Raw genomic sequence first — 22006 nt, 5'->3', positions numbered from 1 at the left:
TCTATACTCAATAAACAGTTCTATACAAAAAATTTTGAAAGTTCAGCAAAAGAGTTTATTAGAACATGCATGATTTGCCAAAAACACAATGCTCAAGGTAATTTACGACCAAAGCGAGGCCGGTTCCCTAAACCGCCACACCCATTCCATACTATCCACATGGATTTTATAGAACTAAATGAATCTCAATCCTCCAAGTATGCACTTGTGATAATAGATGTATTTTCCAAGTGGCCAGAAATATACCCAGTGAAAAAAGCAGATGCAATTTCAGTAGCAAAATGTTTGTGCAACCATTTCATTCCAACATATGGCATTCCGTCTCTGATAAGATCAGACAATGGCACACATTTTGTAAATGAAGTGATAAGTAAAGTTTCTGAAGCTTTAGGCTTCAGCATAAAACATCATTGTTCTTATCATCCACAAAGTGCAGGATTAGTCGAGAGAACTAACGGCACAATTAAACAAAGATTGAGAAAATGTATGGAAGAAACTAAAAAACCATGGCCTGAATGTCTAAGCTTAGTAAAGTTATGGATGAGAATAACTCAAGGAGCAGGTGGTCTAACGCCATTTGAAGTTGTACATGGCAGACACTTCCCTCTTCCCATAACGAGCGAGCCAATTAATAAATCTATTGCAGAAACAACAATGGCAGAATGGATGACAAAACTGTTTGAAAATAAAGAAGTGATTTTAAACAATCAACTGCCGAGTGATCTATCTCCAGTCTCTTGCAGGTTGAACCCCGGTGATTGGATTCTGATTAAAGTCCTCCAGCGGAAAAACTGGAGTGCTCCGAGGTGGGAGGGTCCCCATCAGGTGCTGCTGACTACACCAACAGCTTGTAAAATCGCTGAAAGACCTTCTTGGATCCATCAAAGTCACGTGAAGAAAGTGTTTGCACCACAATAAGACGCCGGTTCCCCCGACTCTCAAGTGATCCCCTGGTGAAGGGAAGGGCTGATTGGGTATACCCCGCCCTTTACCTTCTCGCCAGTGGTCTCCTCACTTGGAGCTCAGGTGTGCCTGGTCGCCCTGAAGAACAAACACATAATAAAGAGTGACCCATCCCACCAAAGAGAGGAACCAACGACAACACCGGGGACGCCTAGAATGCAGAGAGCCAGCATGATGAATCTAGAAGAAGAAGAGCCACCAGCCCCAGCCCCAAAGCTGCTATGCTTAAGTGCTTGTCACTTTCAACGGAAACGGTTCATGTGCCGCCTGATCTGTCTGGTGGCCGGTGTCATCTTAGGGGTGATGCTCCTCTGGCTGATACCTGGAAGAGCCCGCAGAATAACACCAATTATTCCCCGTCTCAAGAGGTGGACCCATGACAACTCCCATCTAACTGAGATGACCCAAGATCACATTCACCCTTGGATGAACAATGCCTGGTACCGATACCTACACAACACCATAGATGAGAAAGAATGTTATGTCTGTTCTCACATGCCTTCAACTTCAGTCTACCCCACCATATATGGTCGCAAAATGGACAGTCACTTGCAAAGTGAATGTGCAGCAAGTTTCGCCAGCATTGGAAAACAACACTTTACAATTGGCAAGAAAGCTTCACTCCCAGGTGCAAAAGGCCTGAAGAAGGATGGAATCTGTGACGACAAATTCTGGGTAGATATGACAGTAAAAAACAGAAATGCTTCTGTCCCTTTCCCTGTTTTTATGACCCATACAGAGACATGGCATCCTCTGTGCTTCTACCAAGCGTCAGTGCAAGGACGCCACCCTCTGGGCCATACCGACAACTGCAACACAACCTATGGAGGAGTAGGGTATGGGACAGTCAACCTAAATCAACAGGTAAATGGCACCTATTGGGTACAAGGTATGGCATGGCTGTGCGGACAGCGTGCGTACTTTATGTTGCCACCCAACTGGTCAGGATGCTGTGCACCTATCTTCATTTCAGATCACACTTTTAAGATATCTGTGTACAACAAGACCAGAGTTAGGCGTCATATAGAAATCAAGCCTCATGATTCAATCCTTGGAACAGACGTGCCAGAGGAATTCAAACTCTGGAGTACCGCCGACAAGGTAATGCACTCTCTGTTTCCCTGGACCGGAGTAGGAAAACACGCACTACGAATTGAGACTTTAGACTATCGCTTTGGACTGTTTTTGAACGCTTCCACCCGCATTGACAAATCACAGAATGAAGAAATTGATGCAATCCGCATCACTGTCATGCAACACCGAGTAGCTTTGGACCTTATTCTTGCAGAGAAAGGAGGTCTTTGCGTACTGTTCAACAAGACATGTTGTACTTACATACCTGACAACATACACTCATTAAACATGACAAATGCTTTGAATGTTCTGAGACAACTAAGAGACGCTCAGCAACAGGACTACGTAACCGATGAGCATGGCTGGTGGGACTGGTTGCTGAGCGGCTCCTGGAAATCTTTGCTGATTAAAGGCCTGTTGGCCCTATGTACTGTGATGTTCCTATTTTGCATTTTTGCTGCTTGTATTATCCCTTGTCTGAGACGCATGGTGATGAGTATGTTTAATCGTACTTTAGGAAATTTTGTTTTGATCCAGAGAGATATGGAGGATCCCTTTCGCCAGTATGATATGCTAACTAGAGAGACCAGAGAAGAGAATGTCTATGATAATCTTAATCTTAACAGAGCTGATGTTTAGATACTTCACTGAATGATATGCAAGTTGAAAATGTGATTTAACAAGTGACTATGCATTGATATTAAACATGTGAAATATATTAACAACAGGAGGGAAATGTTAAGAGATTTTCTACATTATACACTATAACCAAATCTCTATAATACAATATAACCAAGTGTGCCTTATATTTAGTGTGTTCATATATTTTCACATAACCAAGCCTATTGTTGAAGAATCAGCTAACCAAGTTTATTGTTAAAGAGAACATAATGCATTCCTTACTTAAGTGTCTGAAATGTTTGAGATGTTTTGACAGCATGATATAATGATGCATTCTTTCCTATAATGTCTGTGATGTCAGATAAAGCATGATATACTTCTGTATTTTTAATCCCAGTGTGTGAAAGATCAGATAAGTTGATTTAATGCTTAACCTCTCGTCAACATCTGTTAAAAGAGGAAGTACTATGTAACCCATTTTTGCCTTATAAATAAAGCAGCGAGCCTGTGCTCGGTGTGGTGTCTTCTCAGAGAGACATTCACCCGTGCGCACGTTTTCTAATTACTCTCTGAGTTGGTCTGCAGTTGTCTCATTTCTCTTACTTGTGTTTTAAACAATGTCTACCACTGACACATGGTCAAATCAAATCAAATCAAATCACTTTTTATTGTCACATCACATGTGCAGGTACATTGGTACAGCACATGTGAGTGAAATTCTTGTGTGCGAGCTTCACAAGCAACAGAGGTGTGCAAAATACAATAATGTAAACAAGCAAAATACAAGAATGGCTACATCTGAAACTAATAAATATATGTACAATATATAATAGTATATGCATTTCTGGATGTGTATACTAAATATTTTCCTGTGTGTGTGTGTGTGTGTGTGTGTGTGTGTGTGTGTGTACACATATTTTACAAATTAAATAGAGTAAACAATAATAAATATATAAAATATACAGAGTTGAGACATGTGCAAAACAGTGGCATTACTGTACGGTATGTAGTGCATAATGTTGAAGTTCCAGTAGTGAAGGTGAGGTGTCTATGACGTGTTCAGCAGTCTGATGGCCTGATGGAAGAAGCTGTCTCTCAGTCTGCTGGTACGGGACCGGATCCTGCAGAACCTCCTTCCTGATGGAAGTAGTCTGAACAGTTTATGGCTGGGGTGACTGGAGTCCTTGATGATCCTCCCCGCTTTCCTCAGGCACTGCTTCCTGTAGATGTCTTGGAGGGAGGGAAGCTCACCTCCAATTATCCGTTCAGAGCACCGCACTACTCGCTGGAGAGCTTTGCAGTTGTAGGCGGTGCTGTTGCCATACCAGGTGGTGATGCATCCAGTGAGGATGCTCTCAATGGCACAGTGATAGAAGGTCCTGAGGATGCGGGGGCTCATGCCGAATCTTTTCAGTCTCCTGAGAAAGAAGAGGCGCTGCTGCGCCTTCTTCACTGTTTTGTTTGTGTGTACTGACCACGTAAGATCCTCAGCCAGATGTACACCAAGGAACCGGAAGCGCCGTTGATGGTGATGGGGGTGTGCACTTCTCTGCACCTCCGGAAGTCCACTATCAACTCCTTTGTCTTTGCAACGTTGAGGGTGAGATGGTTGTCTTTACACCAGTGGGTCAGGGCGCTGACCTCCTCCCTGTAAGCCGTCTCATCACCGTTGGTGATAAGACCCACCACTGTAGTGTCGTCCGCAAACTTCACAATGATGTTGGAGTTGTTAGTGGCTGTGCAGTCGTAGGTGTAGAGTGAGTATAGGAGAGGGCTCAGTACACACCCCTGTGGAGCACCAGTGTTCAGTGTGATGGGGGATGAGGTGATGCTGCCCAGTCTGACCACTTGGCGTCTGTCAGACAGGAAGCTAAGGATCCAGCTGCAGAGGGAGCTGCTCAGTCCTAGATCCTGCAGTTTCCTGTCCAGCTTCGAGGGAACAATGGTATTGAATGCTGAGCTGTAATCTACAAACAGCATTCTCACATACGTGTCTCTCTTCTCCAGGTGTGACAGGGCAGTATGTAGTGTCAGGGCTATGGCATCATCAGTGGACCTGTTGTGGCGGTATGCGAACTGTAGAGGGTCCAGTGAGTCGGGTAGTGCAGAGCGGATGAAGTCCCTGACCAGTTTCTCGAAGCATTTGCTCACGATGGGGGTCAGGGCTACAGGTCGCCAGTCGTTCAATGAGGAGATGGTGGAGGATTTGGGTACAGGGACGATGGTGGCCATTTTGAAGCAGGCTGGGACTACAGACAGAGAGAGGGAAAGGTTGAAGATGTGTGTGAACACTCCAGCCAGCTGAGCCGCTGGTGTGCTCTTCACAACGACAGAAAAGACAGGGTTTGGAAAATGCACACACCTGCTTCCCGCTGACCTTGTTCCTTTCTTTAGAGGGTACGTCCTGTGTAGTGGTGATAGTTGCAGCTGTAGTGAATCCTTTTCTGTTTCCACTTCTCCTTTGCAACCTCTCATCCACTTGCCCTCTAACCCTCTAACTTGGACCTTTAAGGTGCTGTCTTTTATATCACGAACAATGGATGCAAAACTTCTTTGGCCTGCTTACTGACAAACTCCGCCAGATCTGCAAACGTGACTCTGCGTTTTGCCTTGTCTAAGACCCCACAAGCATATGTTCTCCACCTTTCTCTCAGCTTGTACGGAAGCTTGGAAACGATAGCACGCATGTTGGCCGTGCTATCCAACTCCTCCATGTACTCCACATCCATCATTGCATCATGACATCCAGTAAGATAGAGGCCGAAAGCATGCAGAGCCTCTCCATCATCTGACTTGATGGTTGGCCAGTTAAGAGCCTTGTGAATGTATGCCACTGATATCTTGTAGGCATTTCCAAAGTGCTCCTCCAACAGTCTCTTAGCCGATTGATATCCATGTGTAGGTTCCATATGAAGACAACTCTGTATCAATTCTCGTGGTTGCCCACTTGTGTATTGTTCCATGTAGTACAATCGATCCTTGTCGCTCTCTGTTCTGTCCTCCACACCATGTTCAAAAGCTCGCATGAACAGCCGATACTCTAATGGGTCCCCTTTAAACACAGAAATGTTCTGCGGGACAACGTAGCTAACTTCTGTTGCTTAGTTAGCACTTCGACCACATCTTGTAGAGCACTTGGTGTCTGCGATGGCTGGGAGGTAACAGTGTGTGTTTGCTGTGCGTTTTGGAGAATGTTCTTCTTCTGCGCTTGTCTTTCTCGTGTGGGGGATGGGCTATTTGACTGCTGTGAAGTAAATAAATCTCCAACCTTATGCGATGCCACGTAGGAGTTCATTCCATCCCGAGTGGATACGCGACTGGATGCCTTGGATGCACGACTTTCGTATTCAGATAAGATCTTGATCTTTGCCTCATTTGCTGCAAGAGCTGTTTGTATTTCTAGCTCCTCCTTTTCAGCTTGGAGCTTAGCCTCCCTTTCCTCCAGCAAGCGTTTCTGTCTTAAAGACGATGCCTTAATCAATAAGGTAGCTCACTCCACCTCTGCCTTCATGCGTGTGGACGACACCGATGACGAAGTGCAGGAGCCGCGTTCTGACAATGCCTTATCACTGCGTTTTGAGACAGATGAATTAGATATGCTATCAGATGGATCCACATCTTCATTGCATTTTTCAGCCTCCACAGCGCGCATGGCCATCTTGTCAATCCAAGCCGAAGCTGTCTCAGCAAAAGCCTTAAAGGAATCAGCCTTAGGTTCAAACCAATTTTCCTGGTCTTTAGTTAAATCCTCCTCCGGCGTTTGCTGGAGCACCTCTTTAACATTTGTGTTTAAACCACAAAACTCTCCAAACCGCTCATTAAAATCCTTCATTAACTGTGTTACTTGTGTTAGGGCTGGTATCACATTCATTTTCCATCAGCTGGCGCACTTGTTTCACTGTGCCTGTTAATTTGGCTAGCTTAGCCTTCCGTAAATTAATAGCACGTTGCAGCCTTTCCTCCATAGCTTTAGGTGTGATTTTCACCGCCCTAGCTTCCAATTCTGCTACTGTGACTTCTTCTTCGTTGTTCATGCTATTAATTTCCCGAATAGCAAATACAAAATCCTTATTTTATCATCCAAAAATCATGCAGGTTGGCTACCACACAGCTCAGCATCCACCATGACTCAGCACTTTATTCCTCGTGAATTAGCTCCACTTACTCACATTTGTTGTCGCTGCAGCAGCTTGGGTTTTTTCCTTCTTTAGTCGCGTCAATTACTCCACAACGAGCGGGTTTTCCTACAAAATGTGTAAGCCGTGAGACCAGTTTTCCCGTGATTCACTCGCGTACGTCAGTTTGAAGAGGAAAAAGAACTCCACGGGACTCCGATGTGAAAAGATGTAACAAAAACTTTATTCCACGGTTTTTGCATCTTACAGGAGTGGTCAGGTTTAACTTATCCTCAACAAAATAACCTACTACGGTAGGAAAACCGTGTGGCTCTGTTCTACCCTGCTGCCCCGTATATCTTATGCCGTGTTAACTCTTTCTCTCTCTCTCTCCCCCCTCCCGCACCGCATGCACTAATTTGCATACATCCGTGATGCCCGGATTTTACTATAGGGCTTTGGAGCGTGATGTCACGGGGGTGGGCGTGGAAAGGATTTTGGCCCGATCCGCCATTTTGGGGGTCTAGCGCAAGTGAAAAGGGAGCGAAGGCACACACAACAGCCATGGTTCATATTTGCTGTGTGGTCGGCTGCAATGTTGGATCGCATGACCAGCAAGAGAATAAGCTTGAAAATGGTTTATCTTTTCATTCTTTCCCAACCTGGAAGCAACATGAGGCAGCTCGTGTATCAATGTTACCAAACGAAGGCGTCCAGCCTGGATAGCAGCTGTGAGACAAGCTGATATCCAGTTCTCTTCCATCTCCAAATATCTGTTGGTGCTCCAGACATTTTCATTACAGTAAGTTCTAAATATGTTCATATCTCTCTTTATAGCCTATTAGTTTCATTTTCGATGCGCTCTGAGCTCATAGCAAACTAGAACAAACATCCTACTGAGTGATTTTGCAGAACTACCTTCTATTTATAGAGTTGCTAATTATTTGGCATTATTGCAGCAAACCAGCCGATGGAATGGATGAAACATCGTGACTGAGTTCCAGCGCTACACAAGGGACCTGCTTCAAACATACCACCATGCCAATCAGATTACTTCTTCCATGTGAGAGTGAAGAGGTGACCCTCCTGGATAAGATGGTGAAGGTTTGCTGCGTTTGGTGAACAGTGTGATAATAAAACCAGGGAAGAATTAAACCTGCTCCTGTTAAATGTTCTTAAGTCTTGTGCTGTTATTTTTTCAAAAGATACAGTAAATAAAGTAATGTTAGTAGTGGGTGATATCATGTAAACACTCATGATTTGGTGTAAACATTTTGTCATTTGTAAACTATAAATGACATGGATTTTACACTGTAACTGATGTGATGTTCTATAAGGTGATTTTAATAAAATAAAAAAAGAGGCAAAATTTAGTTTGCTTCTTTATTCAACATTTGAACAGTGGGACTCAGTCAGTACATATTCAGTAAATGCAAATTATTTACACAGCAGTGCACTACAGGCATAAATCTAGACCCCTAGAAAAAACATTATGGCATTATAGCAGTGACAACTCCTCCACAGTAGCAGGTGGGATTTTTCTTTTTTGAGGACGGCTCCTTTTACCTGTCACTACAGATGGTCTGTTTATGTTTTGATCAAGAGCCTTTTTTTGGGCAGCTAAAGAGAAGTCCATCTTATGACAACCTCTGGCTGTATCTTGGTCACATTACCCAGCAAAACCCAGTATGCAGGTTCATCTGTAACAGTCCTTGTGCCACAGATCAACACTGCTGCTTCTACTTTAAACAGAAGAGCAGCGACATGGCTGCAGGTCTCTGCGACTCCGGCCATGCAGCTGCAGTGGGCGACTTCAACCTTCCCTGTGATGCTCACAGTGACCCATGGCTGCAATGCTGGTTCATTCAGTCTTTGAAAGTGCAGCACCTGAAACACACACAGACAAAGTTCATTTAAAGACAAGAACTATGAGCCAAGGCCGATGTAAATATGTTTGATCTACTTTATCATAAATGTAACAAAGTGTTTAGAAAGTTAGCACATGCATGTAATTTTTCATTTCTTTATGTGTCCATCTATAGAACGCTGCATGTTATAGTGTAAATCTGCCTGTTCTGTCAGAAACCTGCCTGCAGAAAATGAACCTAAAGCATGTAATGCAAGGATGTCATCACTTTAGAGATGGAGAAAGCATAAAGTGACAATTATGAATCACTTAATATGATAAGGAGATTCTGCAGGTCATTAATCAATGTATAAAACTAAAATAAAATGTATTTTTAGTGACACAGGATACAAACATGGAAGCAAGATGTGTAATTAGGATTATTTATAATAAATGTGAATTAATTAGTGCAATTTCTTTAACCATAAAGAATAACTAAATCCTTCAGGACAATGTCACATCAATGCACTGAACTCACCATGTTATCCACCTAACAGCCTCCACATGTTCTCACTGTAATTTCCCCTCATGAATGAATTTATGTTGCACTAATGTGAATGTTTGCAGGGAAATCAAACGCATTTCACACGCAGTACTCGAGCTGACTTACCTTTGTTTGAATGACGATTTGTACGCGCTGACTCCACAGACAAGGTATGAAAATATATCAGGCTACGTCAGTAGCGCTAGGTGTTCGGGGTTTCTACTCCACGGCCGTATTTCATACGGGTCCACATTTCCAATGCACGCTATTTTCTGCAAGTACCGCTGCTTCGCCTCTGGACGCAATCGGTCTCTATACAGTTCACTCTCTTTTGAGCTGCTTTCAAGCATCTTTCTTGCAGTCGTCGTTCCAACACAGTGTGTTTGTTTTGATTCGTAGACCCCGAAAATGGTGCTGCGCTCCCACAATGCATTGCGGCGTGACGTCAACTCCAAAGCCCTATAAACACGAGTCTTTAAGGCACATGTATTCATGGTACTACGTAACCTAGTTCCACCATAAACATGCATCTATTTCCTACAATTATTAATTACACAAACAAGCTTAACAACAGCGAAATATAAATACTAAAACATATGAACTATCTTAACTTGGCTCCCACACTCATTATTGTCACCAAACTCTGTGGATCCTTTATTGCAAATTCAAATGGGATCAAATGGTCAGACAAAAGAGGGTTATGAGGAAATATGATGAAATGTTGTGTATTAGCAGCAAGTTATTGAATCATTTTCCTCAGAACCAAACAAAATGATTGACAAACATGTTTTTACAAACTCAGTGTTGGACTTGGATCAGCAGGATAAGCTGATGTTTAAAGGCATTTGAGTCTCGCTGTATGAGAGTCCAGTTATTACTCAATATTTATGGATGATGTTCTTTCAGTGTTGCACTTTGTAGACGCTCCCTGAGCCTCACAGCCAGCTGCACATGGACCAGCTGACATTACCCAGCATTAGAGGCGGGTGTAAAAAAATGGATTTTCCTATTTAAATGGTTTTAATTTGAATAAAGCGATGTTGATTCATTCAATCCTGAATCAATTTTTAATATAAATGTATTTTGCCAGAATCTCAGGTTAAAGCTCCCAAAAGTATTTCAACAACAAGCAAACAGATAAAACAGTAAATGAGAGCAGCTAAACACACAAAGATGGAAACACAGAGCGTGGATCGTTCACTCGACGGCACGTACACGGACACGCCGTCGGGGCTGAAAGTGGACAGCTCACAAATCCTGAAGCTGCAGGTTTCATCTGTCTCCAACCAAAACTGACTGAACCAGCAGCAGAAGAAGATCCAAACTACGCTTTACGTTTGATGAACATCATCATGAATTCTCTCTGACTTTGACGTTTACTTCCTGCACAGCTCTCTCTCTCTCAGTGTACTTCAAGAACAGTTTCCCTTCAAAAATCTGTTTCCTGCATTATTCACTGCTTATTACGCACCAGTCTGCTGTTGTGTTCACTGCTGTCGGCCTCCGAAAACAAAGCCTCATTTCTGCTGTTCAATACTGAAGAAATTTAAACCTTTTAAAATGATGACAGATTACAAACTCTCAGCTGTGTCTGTAATCAAACCTCTGTAACTTTGCTTCCCTTCAGCAGCATCAGCTCATGTTCACATGTTGATTCATGGTTTGCTTCAGTTTTTGATGGACTGCAGAATATTTTGAAGGCTATCTGCTATAAAAAGCCAGAACAGGAAAATCTGCTTCATGTGTTTCTGTTTGATCCTCAGTGACTTTGACACAAAGGCCTCTGCTGTGATGATCACACCTCTGATCAAGTCTCACAGTGTCAGCTTTGTTTTTATACATATGGATATGTGCTGATAAATGATCAGAATTATAATATTTCCCACTGTCTGCTGTGTGCCGTGACCTTTGACCTGCTAAAGACAGTCAGCTGTGGATTATTCATTGTTGTGTCTGATACTTAGAACTGTGGGAAGAACACTACACAGTTAATCAGGGTCCCCTCTCTCTGAATCAGGAAAGGTGGGCAGGCCGCGTGTGGGCCGCGGGCCATACGTTGAGTCTCACTGTTTGAAATGTGAACATTGTTCTGCTGCAGTCAATGGACAAAAACCAGAGAAGAAGAAAACAGACTTTACCATGAAGATCCTCAGTGTGGATCAGTATAATATCAGCCTGATGTCTGCAGTTTAGTGTCAGCACACTTTCACATCATATTCATCTCAGCACAACTAAAACATGCTGACTGACCTCAGAGTTTCAAGTCCACATCCTGGAACTCTCCAGGAAACCACACAGATGCTTCACTCCTGAATCCTGCAGCTTGTTGTTGTAGCTCAGGTCCAGCTGTCTCAGATGGGAGGGGTTGGACTTCAGTGCTGCTGCCAGATAATCACAGCTGATCTCTGACAAACCACAGCTCCACAATCTGTATAAAGAATGAAAGATGTAAGTTTATTAGACAAAGTGTGAGCTTGAAATCATTCAGTGTTTCATCATCTGTTCAGAGCTGAAGAAGGTTCAGAATGTAGAAGTTTAGAAAATGGAAACTCCAAACAGCTGAAGCCAACAGGAAGCAGCTTCAAACAAACACAACAAGAGAAAAAACTCTGAATGTTTCACATTAAAGTCGTACATTTATCATAAAAACAGGACAAAGACTTGAAAAAGTCGTGTTTTTCCTTCCAGGAACCACAAAGCTTCACTTTTAAAGGTGAAGTGTGAAAGAAATGGACATATTTGAAGTCCAACACCTTTTTCCAGTCACATTATTAAAGCAGACAAACTACAAGCTCATTTTCATTCCAACAAGTCGTCTTCTGACCTGGACTAACAACACTGGTCTCTATGTGCAGCTGGCTGTGAGACCAGTGCTCAGGGAGCGTCTACAAAGTGCAACACTGAAAGAACATCACACACTCATTTGCTTCCAGCACTTTCACACAAACATCTACTGTCATTATTGTCACCAAACTTTGTGGATCCTTTATTGCAAATTCAAATGGGATCAAATGTTCAGACAAAAGAGGGTTATGAGGAAATATGATGAAATGTTGTGTATTAGCAGCAAGTTATTGAATCATTTTCCTCAGAAACCAAACAAAATGATTGACAAACATGTTTTTACAAACTCAGTGTTGGACTTGGATCAACAGGATAAGCTGATGTTTAAAGGCATTTGAGTCTCGCTGTATGAGAGTCCAGTTATTACTTAATATTTATGGATGATGTTCTTTCAGTGTTGCACTTTGTAGACGCTCCCTGAGCCTCACAGCCAGCTGCACATGGACCAGCTGACATTACCCAGCATTAGAGGCGGGTGTAAAAAAAATGGATTTTCCTCATTAAATGGTTTTAATTTGAATAAAGCGATGTTGATTCATTCAATCCTGAATCGATTTTTAATATAAATGTATTTTGCCAGAATCTCAGGTTAAAGCTCCCAAAAGTATTTCAACAACAAGCAAACAGATAAAACAGTAAATGAGAGCAGCTAAACACACAAAGAAGGAAACACAGAGCGTGGATCGTTCACTCGACGGCACGTACACGGACACGCCGTCGGGGCTGAAAGTGGACAGCTCACAGATCCTGAAGCTGCAGGTTTCATCTGTCTCCAACCAAAACTGACTGAACCAGCAGCAGAAGAAGATCCAAACTACGCTTTACGTTTGATGAACATCGTCATGAATTCTCTCTGACTTTGACGTTTACTTCCTGCACAGCTCTCTCTCTCTCAGTGTACTTCAAGAACAGTTTACCTTCAAAAATCTGTTTCCTGCATTATTCACTGCTTATTACGCACCAGTCTGCTGTTGTGTTCACTGCTGTCGGCCTCCGAAAACAAAGCCTCATTTCTGCTGTTCAATACTGAAGAAATTTAAACCTTTTAAAATGATGACAGATTACAAACTCTCAGCTGTGTCTGTAATCAAACCTCTGTAACTTTGCTTCACTTCAGCAGCATCAGCTCATGTTCACATGTTGATTCATGGTTTGCTTCAGTTTTTGATGGACTGCAGAATATTTTGAAGGTTATCTGCTATAAAAAGCCAGAACAGGAAAATCTGCTTCATGTGTTTCTGTTTGATCCTCAGTGACTTTGACACAAAGGCCTCTGCTGTGATGATCACACCTCTGATCAAGTCTCACAGTGTCAGCTTTGTTTTTATACATATGGATATGTGCTGATAAATGATCAGAATTATAATATTTCCCACTGTCTGCTGTGTGCTGTGACCTTTGACCTGCTAAAGACAGTCAGCTGTGGATTATTCATTGTTGTGTCTGATACTTAGAACTGTGAGGAAGAACACTACACAGTTAATCAGGGTCCCCTCTCTCTGAATCAGGAAAGGTGGGCAGGCCGCGTGTGGGCCGCGGGCCATACGTTGAGTCTCACTGTTTGAAATGTGAACATTGTTCTGCTGCAGTCAATGGACTAAACCAGAGAAGAAGAAAACAGACTTCACCATGAAGATCCTCAGTGTGGATCAGTATAATATCAGCCTGATATCTGCAGTTTAGTGTCAGCACAACTTTCACATCATATTCATCTCAGCACAACTAAAACATGCTGACTGACCCCAGAGTTTCAAGTCCACATCCTGGACTCTCCAGGAAACCACACAGATGCTTCACTCCTGAATCCTGCAGCTTGTTGTTTCCTCTCAGGTCCAGCTCTCTCAGATGGGAGGGGTTGGACTTCAGTGCTGCTGCCAGATAATCACAGCTGATCTCTGACAAAACACAGCCCCTCAATCTGTATAAAGAATGAAAGATGTAAGTTTATTAGACAAAGTGTGAGCTTGAAATCATTCAGTGTTTCATCATCTGTTCAGAGCTGAAGAAGGTTCAGAATGTAGAAGTTTAGAAAATGGAAACTCCAAACAGCTGAAGCCAACAGGAAGCAGCTTCAAACAAACACAACAAGAGAAAAAACTCTGAATGTTTCACATTAAAGTCGTACATTTCTCATAAAAACAGGACAAAGACTTGAAAAAGTCGTGTTTTTCCTTCCAGGAACCACAAGGCTTCACTTTTAAAGGTGAAGTGTGAAAGAAATGGACATATTTGAAGTCCAACACCTTTTTCCAGTCACATTATTAAAGCAGACAAACTACAAGCTCATTTTCATTCCAACAAGTCATTGTTAAGGTTCAAAAATTGAGGAAGGAGAGTACAAACAACCATTGGTCCAGAAGCTCTTGGTCAAACAATTGATTTTAATTCACGCGTGGGAAGTCACTCTGTACGCAGACAGCAAGTGATCTTCGACTTAATCAACACATACACAGATTTTTATAGCATCAGGGCTTGAAATTTACTGACGCCCCTTCATACGTCACAGACAGGATATAGACATACGTCAGATCAAAACCACAAAGACCTTTTAATACAGTTTTTAAAAGAGCATCGTCTTCCATCTTCATAACAGGTGCATCCTGTCACTGCCGGATGCTCGCTTGTCATCTTGACACCTCAGCAGCAGTTCGGCGACAAACTGCTTTTTGCAACCCCAGCAAAACATAATTAAACTTTCCCCTATAAATGATTCTCTCTAACTGAGTGTGTGTCTGTGTCTGTGTGCTAACCACAATTGCACCCTGTTTCACCCAATTTGAAAGAACATCCTTTTCTATTTTCATGGCTGGCCCTTCCTGTCTACCTTTCAATTCTCGTCTTGTTCCTCTTTCTTGCCGAGATGACAAGGAACGGTTCCTCTTTCCTATAAATAATTCTAACTCATGTGTGTGTGTGTGTTGACCTCACATGCTCTCTGTGTCACCTCTCACTGACTGTCTCTTGTCCTCAAATGCTCTTTCTCAATTCACCTGTTGCACTTCTGACCTTTTACCAGAACAGAGGCTCATCCTTATGTGTTACAACCTAACTGAGACTATGTGTATGTCTTCTACTAAATAAATGTTTTAACCAAGAACCTCTACTAAAAGCTTAATATAAAATGACCTGATATAAGTGTTTTGTAAGCCTGTATTGCCATTTCCTTCTATGTTCTAGTTTTCCCTCAACATGTATCAGCTGAACAGTCGCGTCAGTGAAGCTTCAAACCTTTAAAGAACCTGAACATCAACTCAAATAAGCACAGATATGCAATGTGTACAAAATAGTTATAACTGGATCTGAAATACAAAGTTAACATCATCATAAACATCTTAAGGCCATCTTAAAGCTATCTGTTACATTGTTAAAGCCTCGTCTTAGCCTGCTGCTCAAAATAACTTCCTGCTTTCACTTCTGCAATTTCTCTGGAAGCCTTGTTTCCTGTCAGCCTGTGACTTTTAGCCTTTCTGAAAGACACACACTGTTCAACCTCTAAACGCAATATAAACTCCAGATTATATTATTAATGCAATGGTAATGATAATAATTATTTAGCAATAGCAGTAAAATAATTTCCCTGCTCCACATCATCTTCTGACCTGACTAACAACACTGGTCTCTATGTGCAGCTGGCTGTGAGACCAGTGCTCAGGGAGCGTCTACAAAGTGCAACACTGAAAGAACATCACACACTCATTTGCTTCCAGCACTTTCACACAAACATCTACTGTCATTATTGTCACCAAACTCTGTGGATCCTTTATTGCAATTCAAATGGGATCAAATGGTCAGACAAAAGAGGGTTATGAGGAAATATGATGAAATGTTGTGTATTAGCAGCAAGTTATTGAATCATTTTCCTCAGAAACCAAACAAAATGATTGACAAACATGTTTTTACAAACTCAGTGTTGGACTTGGATCAGCAGGATAAGCTGATGTTTAAAGGCATTTGAGTCTTGCTGTATGAGAGTCCAGTTATTACTCAATATTTATGGATGATGTTCTTTCAATGTTGCACTTTGTAGACGCTCCCTGAGCCTCACAGCCAGCTGCACATGGACCAGCTGACATTACCCAGCATTAGAGGCGGGTGTATAAAAAATGGATTTTCCTATTTAAATGGTTTTAATTTGAATAAAGCGATGTTGATTCATTCAATCCTGAATCAATTTTTAATATAAATGTATTTTGCCAGAATCTCAGGTTAACGCTCCCAAAGTATTTCAACAACAAGCAAACAGATAAAACAGTAAATGAGAGCAGCTAAACACACAAAGATGGAAACACAGAGCGTGGATCGTTCACTCGACGGCACGTACACGGACACGCCGTCGGGGCTGAAAGTGGACAGCTCACAAATCCTGAAGCTGCAGGTTTCATCTGTCTCCAACCAAAACTGAGTGAACCAGCAGCAGAAGAAGATCCAAACTATGCTTTACGTTTGATGAACATCGTCATGAATTCTCTATGACTTTGACGTTTACTTCCTGCACAGCTCTCTCTCTCTCAGTGTACTTCAAGAACAGTTTCCCTTCAAAATCTGTTTCCTGCATTATTCACTGCTTATTACGCACCAGTCTGCTGTTGTGTTCACTGCTGTCGGCCTCCGAAAACAAAGCCTCATTTCTGCTGTTCAATACTGAAGAAATTTAAACCTTTTAAAATGATGACAGATTACAAACTCTCAGCTGTGTCTGTAATCAAACCTCTGTAACTTTGCTTCACTTCAGCAGCATCAGCTCATGTTCACATGTTGATTCATGGTTTGCTTCAGTTTTTGATGGACTGCAGAATATTTTGAAGGTTATCTGCTATAAAAAGCCAGAACAGGAAAATCTGCTTCATGTGTTTCTGTTTGATCCTCAGTGACTTTGACACAAAGGCCTCTGCTGTGATGATCACACCTCTGATCAAGTCTCACAGTGTCAGCTTTGTTTTTATACATATGGATATGTGCTGATAAATGATCAGAATTATAATATTTCCCACTGTCTGCTTTGTGCCGTGACCTTTGACCTGCTAAAGACAGTCAGCTGTGGATTATTCATTGTTGTGTCTGATGCTTAGAACTGTGAGGAAGAACACTAAACAGTTAATCAGGGTCCCCTCTCTCTGAATCAGGAAAGGTGGGCAGGCCGCGTGTGGGCCGCGGGCCATACGTTTAGTCTCACAGTTTGAAATGTGAACATTGTTCTGCTGCAGTCAATGGACTAAACCAGAGAAAAAGAAAACAGACTTTACCATGAAGATCCTCAGTGTGGATCAGTATAATATCAGCCAGATGTCTGCAGTTTAGTGTCAGCACAACTTTCACATCATATTCATCTCAGCACAACTAAAACATGCTGACTGACCTCAGAGTTTCAAGTCCACATCCTGGACTCTCCAGGAAACCACACAGATGCTTCACTCCTGAATCCTGCAGCTTGTTGTTGTAGCTCAGGTCCAGCTGTCTCAGATGGGAGGGGTTGGACTTCAGTGCTGCTGCCAGATAATCACAGCTGATCTCTGACAAACCACAGTTCTCCAATCTGTGTAAAGAATGAAAGATGTAAGTTTATTAGACAAAGTGTGAGCTTGAAATCATTCAGTGTTTCATCATCTGTTCAGAGCTGAAGAAGGTTCAGAATGTAGAAGTTTAGAAAATGGAAACTCCAAACAGCTGAAGCCAACAGGAAGCAGCTTCAAACAAACACAACAAGAGAAAAAACTCTGAATGTTTCACATTAAAGTCGTACATTTCTCATAAAAACAGGACAAAGACTTGAAAAAGTCGTGTTTTTCCTTCCAGGAACCACAAGGCTTCACTTTTAAAGGTGAAGTGTGAAAGAAATGGACATATTTGAAGTCCAACACCTTTTTCCAGTCACATTATTAAAGCAGACAAACTACAAGCTCATTTTCATTCCAACAAGTCATCTTCTGACCTGGACTAACAACACTATGTGCAGCTGGCTGTGAGACCAGTGCTCAGGGAGCGTCTACAAAGTGCAACACTGAAAGAACATCACACACTCATTTGCTTCCATCATCCAACCTGAAGAGGAAACAGAGATGCCTCCCCCTTCAAAGTAAAAGCTGCTCCTTTTGGACACAGTATCAAAGAAAGTCTACAGTATAACATAGAAAAGACAGAACAAAGTTCTGGTTGTTTTTAAATTTTGCAGAAATGAAACTAAACTAAGGCTCAATTATGTGACAGACATTTCATCCCATGTCATTTTGGCCTCATCCTGGGCCGATTATCCAGCACACACTCTGACCACAGGCCCAGGGGCCATGCACAGCTGGGCTCCATCCAAGAGACAGCAAACAAACCAACACAATAATAAAAAGCACTATCTGATCTTCTTACATCTTCAAGACAAACATAGTAAAAACATGAGCACATTTGTTTCCTGATAAAATGATGTGACAGGTAGAACAGAGTAAATTCCTTTATCTTTCCAAATTCCTTTGGAAAGATAAACCCCCGCGTATCAGCTTAAAAACGCTACAAAGAACCAAGGATAGAGGAGGATTAGATCTGCCTAATTTTCACCAATACTTTTTAGCCAACAGGCTTCAGTTCATCTCAGAATGGTCAAAACATACCTTCCTAGATGAGCCCTGGCTAGATGTTGAACAGGCACTATGCAAGGATCTAGAGATTTCAGACCTACCATTTATTAGCTCAAACATCAAAAGACATGAATGCTTTAAAAGTATCAACATCAGCTCCTCTCTGACAGCATGGTGGGAGTTTCTAAAAATAACTGAGTCTTCACTAATCCCATGCAAACGTACTCCTATCTGGAATAACCCTGACATATTACAAAACAATAATATGATGAACTTCCCAGAATGGAGTTGTAAAGGAATTAAATACTTAGAACATATATTGGAGGGAACAGAATTGATCCCATTTGACAGACTAGTTGCACAATATGGGATCAACAAGAAAAATTTTTTAGAATATCAACAAATTAAATCCATTATAAAAAAGAAATTTAACCTCAGTCAAGTTGAATTACAAACACCACCAAGTGCGGCACATTTCCTTACTCTTAAATCCCCCAAATTATTATCTAAAATATATAGAACACTTTCTAAATTAGATGAATCAATATCCCTTCCTATTGCAAAGTGGGAAGCAGATTTATCAGTCAGTTTAGACCCAAACTTCTGGTCTCAGGTATGCTTAAAAACTTTTTAATTGATTAAAAATCCCAGTCTGCAATTAATACAATACAAAATACTACATAGAGTGCACTATACAGGTCATCGGATGTTCAAGATGGGCTTCTTCCAACAACTGCTCACACTGTCAAGGCAATACACTAGACAATTACATCCACGCTCTTTGGTTCTGTCCACCAGTGCAGAAGTTTTGGCACGAGATATGTGAAGACTTATCAAAGTGTCTGAAATGTAACATTCCAACTTCCTCCTTAGTGTGTTTGTTGGGCAGCTTAGATAATGTCACTTCAGAAAAGAATATAGCCCATATGGTTTTCACTGCCCTATGCATAGCCAAGAAACTGTCCTCATGAACTGGAAAAATAAAAACAATCTTAATTCTAACCAATATAGAAATTATCTATTAGATTACATTAGTTTTGATACAGCCTCGGCCACCACATCAGATCAATTGCTCTGGGCTCCTTTGATCGGCTCCATCACCTAGTGGGGGTGGGGGGTCATAGTTTGGTCCCGCTTTCAATGTTGTGATTGGTGTGGGGGCAGGGACAGGCTTAGGGCGTCGGGGGGTTTCCCGGAGGCATCTTCCTTGGGGGGCTCAACCCGGGGTAGCGGTCATGTCCGGTTGGGGGCTCTTTTTTGACCATTTCCTCGTGGCTGCGTGCAGCGGGGCTAGGGGAGGGTCTGTGATGATGGACGTGGGTTACTGACCTGGTAGCCTGTCTGCCGCTGGGTGGGTCCGGGATGGGCGTGAGGGTCTGGGGGCGCTCCATCTCTGGGCCGGGGCCCTGGCTGGGCCTCGGGGCCGTGGGTCCTGGTTTATGTGTTGCCGGGGTTGTGGGCGGGTGGTGCATGGGAGCCCATCCCTGGCGCAGGGTGCCGCCGGTGTGTCGAGTCGCCTGTGGGGCTCTTCAACCGGTGGGGGAGATTGTTACACCTTGCAGGAGCTTTCCTCCCCTCAGGAACTCTTTGCAGGAGGGGGAGATACAGGAGAGGTGGAGGAAGATCTCAGCCTGGGCGTCTATTGTCTCATGTAGTCTGGAAGACGAGTGGATGGTGTGGTGGGTGTAGTTTTCTCTGTGGTGGGGTTGGGTGGAATGTCCCGGGCTCTGTGGGGCCGGGGGGCGCTGCCGCGCTGGGCCCCGGTCTGGATGGGCCTGGGCCCCCTTTTCCCTGGTGGGTCGCGGAGTGTGGGAGTGCCTACTGGGGTCAGCGGGGGAGCTGGCCCCAGGGAGGGGTCACTGCCCCTCCCTTCCTTCCCTCCCCATCTCCAGCTGCCTCCCTCCTCCCGCTCCACCACAACCACCCACACATGCAGGGCCTTGGAGTAGGGGTATGTCACCAGGATGCAGAGGAGGCTACCCCCCCCCCCCCCCTCTGTCCCCTTCTGGCTGCCTCTGCCTCAATTTTATCCCACAACTTAGACATTCACATTACTCACACCCTCACTACACATACATATAGGATCTTGGGGGTGGGCACAATACACGGAGTCCAAGTCGCCATCAGGGTGTACACATCACCCCTGGCATCGTTGCCCACCTCTCATTTTAAATACATGTAGACATTGAGGGCTAACAGGAGGGACTATGCGCTTACCTGCTGCTCTCTGGCAGGTAGCTCCATGCCCTCCTGGGTTTTAATTGCACCTTAGAACACACATGCGTCAACACTACTATGAGCGGGTGGAGGGAGGTTTGGAGTCTTCTCTCACCCCCGTTCTCTGCGGCCTGCTGGAGCGGGGGGGCTAGGAGGAGTTGGCCGTCCGGCTGCGGTCTGGGGTGTGGGGCCTCCCTGCTGCTGTGGAGTCGGGGCGGTCTGCCTCTCCCCACCGCAGGGAAAAGGGTAACACCACCTGGGTCTGGGTGCAGTTCCCCCCTCCAGGGGCAGGGGTACCTAGACCCGGTTTGTAGAGTACGCTTGGGGAGTGTGATTGTGTATACAGTGTCTCTTTATGTCTGTCTCCACGTCGGTTGAGTGTGGTGTAAGTGCATATGAGAGCATGAGGGTGGGAATGGATGTTTGTGTCTGTGTGTGCCTGTATGTTGTATCTATATGTCAGGTTGGGTATCAGACGCCACCTCTCTGGGGACATCTCGGGCCTTCCAAGGTTTGGAGGCCTATCTCCACCCACCACCACTTCCCCTGCCGGTGGCGGACTCCCTCAGGTGTCGGTGCGTTGGTGGTTCTTTGTATCTGGGGGTGGGCGTCCGGGTACACACCGGCTCACTCCTTGGCGGCCGCTTATTGGGGCTCGCTCGGGCCATTTCGGAGGTGGGGTGCCCCCGGCCTCTCGGCCTGGGGCTCGGTCACTCAGGCACAGCTGGCTGCCGGCGGAGCCCACGGGCGCATCACTGCAACTCCCCCTGGCTTCTGCTCCGCGGCTGCTGAATGAGCCCTCATCTGGGACTCTCCTTAGCTCTTACTGGGACAGTGGCGCAGCTGCCCCTCTGTGGGTCTTCCTTGGTCTCTTGTGTTCTGGGGGCCTCTGGATGTCTGGAGTTTTGATCTCCTCCATACCCGCTTGATACCATAAAGGACGGGGCTGTGGCTCCCCACACTCCCTAACAGATCATTACATGGAGAAACCTTTGGAATGCAAGCATGCTGATCCACACAGGTATGCACACAGGTGTACACATGGGTATTCACAGACGCGGACTAAAGCTTTCTTGGCTGCTGCCTCAAAGCACACTGTGCGCTGTCTATCTTGCGTGCTGAACAATATCGTCTATTATTTAGTAACTATTGATATCTATGACTAGCTAGTTTATTGTGATGGTGCTTTTTTTCTTCTATTATTATGTTGCTCTTTGTT

The 22006-nt window shown here is 43.7% G+C and overlaps 1 protein-coding gene across 1 annotated transcript in view; it reads left to right on the top strand.

The window, feature by feature from the left end:
• LOC146581175 (protein NLRC3-like) overlaps nt 1-22006 on the top strand; it is a 442961-nt gene that overhangs the window by 312362 nt on the left and 108593 nt on the right. The gene's annotated exons all lie outside the window — the stretch shown is intronic.

The sequence above is a fragment of the Mchenga conophoros genome, linkage group LG3 (genome assembly GCF_057382185.1).
Source record: "Mchenga conophoros isolate Kocher_MC1m ecotype Shallow Benthic linkage group LG3, M_conophoros_male_GT1.1, whole genome shotgun sequence".
Lineage (NCBI taxonomy): Eukaryota > Metazoa > Chordata > Actinopteri > Cichliformes > Cichlidae > Mchenga > Mchenga conophoros.
Note: the sequence above shows the minus strand (reverse complement) of the source record. Positions and strands in the feature narration are given on the sequence as shown.